Here is an 8,038-nt window from a genome sequence, read left to right as displayed (position 1 = left end):
TCTAGAAACTGGAGAAAAAAGTCTCGTTATAGTTGATGCTTTCTTTTTGAGAAAATCTTTGGGCCACGAGTTTGGCTTTATATCATTCGATATTGCCCGCCAAGTCGTGTTTTGTTTTAAAGACCTATTTACAACTAACTCTTTTACAATTATTGGATAATTAAATGAGTTTCCAAACATCGTTTTGGACCATTGATTTTAACTCTTCTTTCATTGCATTATACCATTTTTCAGAATCGTAACTTTATATGGCTTGTGAGAATGATAAGGGGACTCTTTTTATTCATATATCATAATTTAATTCTTATAGATATACCACATAATCATCAGAAATGACATATTTTCTTTTCTTTTGAGATCTTCTCAAAGCTACAAATTGTGATTGTTCTATAAGATCATTAGCGACGACATCAACGTCATGTGAGAGTTCATTAATGTTATTTTATTGTTCACCCTTATCAATTCTCTTATTGATTTGAGGAACAATAATTTCTTGAATAGAAGATGATATTGGAGAATTAACTTGAATCTTCTTAATATCAAAATTGATCCTTCGAGATTTTTCACTCCCACTAATTTTTTTTTTCTAAGAATATTGCATTACCATATTCTACTATTATCGTACCATGATTAGAGCAATAAAATTTATATCTATTAGATTTTTCTGGATAACCAATAAAATATCCATAAATAGTTCTTGGATCCAATTTCTTTTTATATGGATTGAATACTCTTATCTCTGTATAACACCTCCCAAATATATAAATATCTCAGATTATGCTTTCTATCGGTCCATAACTCAAATGGAGTGATGGAACCGACTTACTAGAAACCCTGTTCAAGATGTGCATAGCTGTTCTAAGAGCTACACCCCATATTGACTCAAGCATAGAGGAATAACTCATCATGCTCCTAATCATATCCATAAGAGTACGATTTCGCCTTTCAACAATACTATTCTATTGTGACACACCTAGTAATGCATATTGAGCACAAATACTCTATTGTTTTAAGAATCTAGCAAATGGACCAATATTCTAATCAGATCCATTATATCTACCATAAAATTCATCACCCTTGTCAGATTTGACAATTTTAACTTTTTTATCTAATTGTCTCTCGACCTGATTATGCACACTTCAAGAGTGTCAACGGCCTGAGACTTTTCATATATTAGATAAATAGTCATATCTGGATAGGTCATTTATAAATGTAATGAAATATCTTTCTCCACTAAAATAAGGAATATGGAATGGTTTGCAAATATAAGTATGAATAATCTCAATGAGTTCTTTACTTCTTATGGTATTTTTCTTTGTATGTTTAGTTTGCTTTCCCTTAATGCAATCTATACAAACATCAAAATTAATGAAGTCTAAATATTTCAAAATATTATCTTTGACTAATCTTTCTATTCTTTCTTTGGAGATATACCACAATCGTCTATGCTATAGTATAGAAGATATTTCATTATTGAAACTACGTTTCAATCCAACACTTGATTGCAAGGTCAATAATGTCTTTGCAAACTCAAGATTCAAATTAATTCTATACAAACCATTACACAAAATTTCAGAATCAACTTTTATTGAATCATAAAATATACTAAATTTATCGTTACCAAAAGAAAGACAATATCCTAACTCATCAATTCTAGATAGAAAAACTAAATTTTTAGAAATAACAGAAACATAACATGTGTCAACAAGATCCATCAGATGACTTGTCTCTAGGCGTAGATGATAAGTCCATACTCATATCACTTTCACTTTGAGACGATTTTTCTAAATCTTTTATGTTCTTTTAGTTTTCATATTGAAAGAAATCCTTACATATTATTAGTAATATTAGTTAAAGCACCAAAACCAATCCACCAAGTATTAGAAGGAAAATTTATAATATTTGATTTGAAATATACAATGGTCGAGTTTATATTTTATTTTTTCGAACTAAGTCTTATGTTTAATGTAATCATTTTTCACATGTCCTTTCTTGCCACAAAAGAAATACTTTACTATAAAAAAAAATTTTCATTAGTCTGTTTAACATTTTCAGACCCAACAAATTTGTTTGATGGATGATGCTTCAATTTTCTTTTCTTATTTCCAACTCCTTGAGTAGTAGTCATGACATTATATGAGCTTTTCTATCTTAATCTGAATTTTTCCTAAACACATATACTAGTTAACTTATTCAGGTCCTACTTATCCTTATTTGTATTATAGTGAATCTTGAATGAGCCAAACTGAGAAGGAAAAGAATTAAGAATAAATTTCACGAGGAAAAACTTATTAACATTCATACTTAATGCTTTAAGTTTTGCAACTTTATCAAACATATTGAGGATATAATCATGAATTCCTTGAATGTCATCATATTGAGCCGTAATCAGTTGTTTCATTAGTATGTCAACCAATGACGTATCAGCAGATTTAAATATGTCTTCAATAACCTTTAAATATTCTCATGCATTAGTTACAATCGGTAACGAAGTCTTTATGTTCTTTTCAATCATCATTCTTATGAACATTAAACTAAGCCTATCAGATCTTTCCGAAGCCTTCATTTCATTAATTCGTTCTATAGTACTTTTATCAATCAAATCTATGGGCTTTTCAATAAGCAATGCTAAATCAAGATCTCATACGCCTAATGTGAATTGCATATACTCTGGTCATTCTGAATAATTTGATTCAAATAATACAAGGACACTAGAAGCATAAGAATGTATGGACGGAAATACCACTGTAAAATATAAAATAACATTAATACTTTAAGTTTTTTAAAATATGATGAACTATTGATATTATCTATATTTCACCATTGGATGAAATATTATATATCTAGTATTCATTTAAGATCATCTATGAAGGATTGATACCATCCTTGTGGAATAGTGTTGTTACCTTTAGGTATACAACCCTAAATTACAAAGATATCCAAAATAGTATCATCCTATCTCATCACATAATTATTTGAAATATATTTTTTTGGATTATCTAAATCTCCTAATTATGTATGTCAATGTGAATATTATTTTCTTAATATAATTTAAGATTAATATCATTTGGTCACTTTGGTGTCTACAAGACCAATACAATAATATAAAATATAATTTAAAATATCCTATAAATGATAAAACTTTTATTGTAATTTACATCCCAAAAACCTATCATCCTAGGCCACTTTTGTAGCTACAAGTGAGATAAAATTTAAAGAGATGAATTATAATTAATATTCATCAATTTTTTTTAATTTAATTTATGCTAAGCAATTCAATAATAGAATAATAATCATAATAATTATTAAACATTAATCAACAAAAGAAAAACTCATATGATAACATATAAATTTTGCCTTCATGTGAAAGATAAATATTATTTTATAATTTTTAATATATACATGTGAATAATCAAATGAATATCCAAGAACAATAATTAGATTTTATTTACCATATGTAAAAATATAATCAATAAGTAATATGAGAAAATTATAAAAGTAAATCATAATTTATATTTTTTTTAATCAAAATTAAATCCAATCAAATAAAAAAAAATCATGATCAAATTCAATCATAACTATAATAAATTATATTTATCAATTTTATAATTGAGGATATAAATTAGAATTTTCAATTTAATAAGAGCAAAACTGTAAATATGTTGATAGGACATAAATTGGAATTACGAGATTGTAAAGGGCAGAACTATCAAAATATTTAAAAAAATAAAATATGAAAGGGCAAAGTTGTAATTTAATAAAAAGTAAAACCCTAAGGCAAAACCATAATTTTGCCAAAACCATAATTTTGTCGTCGTCGCGTGCGCGACTGCTGTTGGTGTGGCCTGCCCACCAACGTGGGTTTTAGTCATGCATGCCAATCGCGTGTACGCACTACCGCCCGTGCGATTGCCCGTGCGATCAGCCCAATGCTCGGCTTGTGCCCGTGAGTGGCTGTCGTCGTCTACGCACGTCTGGCCGCAGCTCCTGCCCACGCACGGTCGTTGCGTGCGAGTGGCTACCAATTGTGTGGCCCCCTTGTAGCACTAACCTCGCGCGTGGCCCATGCTTGAGTGTGGTCCACCGCCTGGTGTGTGTGCCCGGCTACCGACTGTGTGAACATCTGTTGCGATGCGCACTCTGCACGGTGCAACCGTTGCTATCAACAGATCTGTTGGACGTACGCAGCAAGCCGACAATAATGCTACACAACGATCCTACGCAATTATTAAAAATCACGTTTACAAGAAATCTAATGTTGCCGATAAGCAAAGAGCAAACCAGAATAGATAAAAATACAAATCAATAACATATGGATCATTCAAACATCATAAATAAAAATAATAAATCTAATATTTTTGATCTCAAGAACCTAGGTTCTAATACCAATTATAAGCATAAAATCTATAATATGCTATATGTAATGTGAAAAAAATCTTTTATGTCAAGATTGAAATCAAATAACATTATATTTATTTTACGATGCATACCTTCTGATGTCATCTGAAAAGAATCTCTATATAATCTACAAGGGTACTGTCTTTAGATCCAAAATTGCTGTCAATTTGCAAGGAGAACTAGACTATCATTTTCCTCTCTTCCTACTTTGATCACTTAGATTGATAATTCAGGGAGGTTGAGAGAGAAACTATAATCTCTCAACTACGTTCTTTATGAGATATGTTACATGCCTCATCCAATCCCTAAAGGTCCTATCTATTTATAGGTGAGAGCAGAGGATCTAGGATAAATTATTAGGAGAGTTTCTCTCATCAAGAGCATCCCACTATTAGCCAATATCTACGACCTTTATGATTATTAAAAATTACATTTACAAGAAATCTAATAGGTAGATGATTGGCATACACTAAAGACAGGCAGAGCAAGTTTTAAGTATGCTAAAAGATAACAAAAAAAATGAGATACAAATCACTACAAGCAAGAGCTCTTGAACTATCGAGAAAGGAACATAAACCTGTTTATTAATGTCTAACCAGCAAATAACAAGCATGAAAATCCAACATTTCTAGTTTCACCTGCACAACTGCCATCCAATTTCGTGTTGGATTGTGAAGTCCATGAAAAGCCATCCTGCAGCTGTAATGAAACCATTAAATCTTTGATTTAGAAATCCCTGCATTGAGCTTATATCACACTAACAATGAAACTGCAGAAGCTACAACAATACTTAAAAACAAAAGGAGCTCATTTTCTTATTATATATATATATATATATATATATATATATATATATATATATATATATATATATATATATATAATAAGAAAATATAATAATAATAATAAGCAAAAAGAGTATGTCATGTCACACGTGTCATCACTTATATGATTGGCTTGCAGGGCACATATGACTAATAATACATGTCATCACTCACGTGATTGGCTTGTAGGGTACCTATGATTAGCAATAGGTTACTCGAAAGAGATATCGAGATAGCCAAACAAATCAGTATACTATATATCCATCTATATAACGGAGGCAACTAGTCTCATTGCTGTTTATGTGGGGACACTAGAGATATAGTGCATGTGCTCATTGGAGAATAAGTTCACTAAATGATAAGTTCACTAAATGATCTGCTCATGGAATGTTGGATGGTTAATGATATCACATCGTCAAATAATAGTTCTGTAGTTCTAGTTGTGTATCTGATCTTTATACTTGAGACACCAAGGATATCCCTGTATGAGTACTTCACTTTTTGATACCAAATTTATAAGTCTGAAAGTTTTAGATCTAGCACAATCGATCATTGGGAGAGGTAGCTAATCTTATCAGGGTAATTGAGTGTTAATAGAGAATCATCTGCCTTGTATGTCATGAGAGAAATATCATATGTATTCTTGCTCAAGCAAATCTCTAACTAGGGTCATTCAGATTGAGAGAGAATAAGTTCTCTTGAAGAATCTGATCCTCATATATTGTTTGGATCTGTTAGGTGAAACCCATTAAGAGCTTAAAGTGGATAATTGGATAAAGATTCAATTTCTATTAAGCTAAAGATAATTAGATAAAAATCAAATATCAAATATACGAGGGTTATTGGATGAAGATCTAATACTCAATAAGACAAGATCCTTTAGAATTAGCAACAAAAGCTCTTTATAAAAGAGATGTGGGACTAAAATGGTTATAAGGCTATCCCCCATAGCTACCACCTCTTTATCTCTCTCCCTACTTTGTTCTCAGCCGACTACCCCCTCTCTAGTACAAGAGAGCATAAAAAATGATTGCTCCTGTTGTATTGGTGGAGATGCGTCGCCACTTCATCCATTATGTATATCACTACTAAATAAGAGAATGTGAGATCTCCTTCATCAACAGACTAGAATATGTAGATCAGGGATGTACAAGTTCTTTTAGGTGAGATCGTCTTATGTAGTTTTCAGATTCATAAGTTTTTCACTCCCAATCATCGATTTGATATAAACCTATTTTTAGGAAATCAACTTCTGTTTTATTTTTTTGCTACACATATGATGCTCTCTTAGGTTTTCCAATATTCCCCACATATGAACTCACCCAAGAAAAAGGAGATGTGTTTTAAAATCAAGATGCATGATAGGGTTGTAAGGACCCTAGTAAAGGTATAGCATGTTCCCGAGTTAAAAAAATCTAATTCCATTTCCCACTTTGGATACCTTAGGCTATGGCTACTCTGGCTAAGATGAAAATTTTAAAGTAAAAAAGAGAGCTCTTCAGGTGATGAAAACTAAAAAGAAAAGTCAACTCTACATCCTTCAAGACTCAACAGTAGCAGGTGATTTGATTCTTTCTAGTTCGTTTATCTTATATGAAACTATACAAAGATATGACACAAATGGAATTAAATAAGTAATGTTTATTAGGTGATAGAAAGTTATCAAGATTTAAATAATGTGAGCACTATATTTTTGAAAAGTAAGAGTCAAGTAAGAGTTTCCTTTCCCACTAGATAATCTCACACAAATAGAATTCTCGATTATATCCATTCAAATTTATGAGGTCATTCATCAATAGTGTCTCAAGGAGGAGTTTGCTATATACTCATGTAAGGAGGAGTTTGCTATATACTCATCTTCATTAATCACTTCTCAAGGAAGATATTATTATATTTTTTAAATATAAGAGTGATGTTTTTAAAAAAATTTAGATGTGAAAAAATATGATAGAGAAATAAAGTGTGCTGGACGCTTCCTATCCACATTGGTCTAGAATTTTATAGTAGTAAAATCAATAATTACTATGTGAAGGAAAGAATCATTTGTCACTTTATAGTGTCTTACACTCCGATAATAGAGAAAATAACCTAAACCATCTTAGAAAGAGTGGTGTGCATGATCTCAAACACTAAGCTTCCAAAGTCATTATTGGTCGAGATATAGTCGACTATATGCTAATTGATAAATAAATCACCATCATCTACTATTGAGTTCAAGATATTAGAAAAAAAAAAAAAAAACGTCCCTTACGTCTTATTCACATTTATAAATTTTTAGTTATAAAGTATACGTAAAGGTGAATAATGATAAACTAGAACCTATATCAAAATATTACATTTTCTTAGGTTATCTCTTAGGGTTAAAATGCTTAAAGTTTGGTACCCAAAGACTCATAAAGCCAAAATACATAAGAACAATGAGGAGGCTGCAAAAGATATAGATTCGACTAAACAAAGAAATTTTGATTCTAAAATCATCCTCCATACCTAAAGAACTTGTCGTCACCCCTACATCTTTGAAAGATGAAACAAAGGAGGAGGAACTACAATCTAACTGAGGAGTGACCTTGTAGTATTGACCTCAACCGATAATATCACAGACCACATCTAAACCCAAAATATGTAAACATCATCACTTACGCATTCGTTGTTACAAAGGAGTTGCAGCATGCAGAAGAGCCAACTTCATATAAGGAGACTCTTGATAGTTCAAACTAAAAGAAATTACATCAAATGAAGATAAAGGAGTTACAATCATTATTAAAAAATCATACTTGAGAATTGATAAAGCTTCCACCTAACAAAAGGCTAGTTGG

This window comes from Musa acuminata, chromosome BXJ2-1 (assembly GCF_036884655.1).
Source record: "Musa acuminata AAA Group cultivar baxijiao chromosome BXJ2-1, Cavendish_Baxijiao_AAA, whole genome shotgun sequence".
NCBI lineage: Eukaryota > Viridiplantae > Streptophyta > Magnoliopsida > Zingiberales > Musaceae > Musa > Musa acuminata.
The sequence above is the reverse complement of the archived record's forward strand: the minus strand, read 5'-3'. Positions refer to the sequence as shown.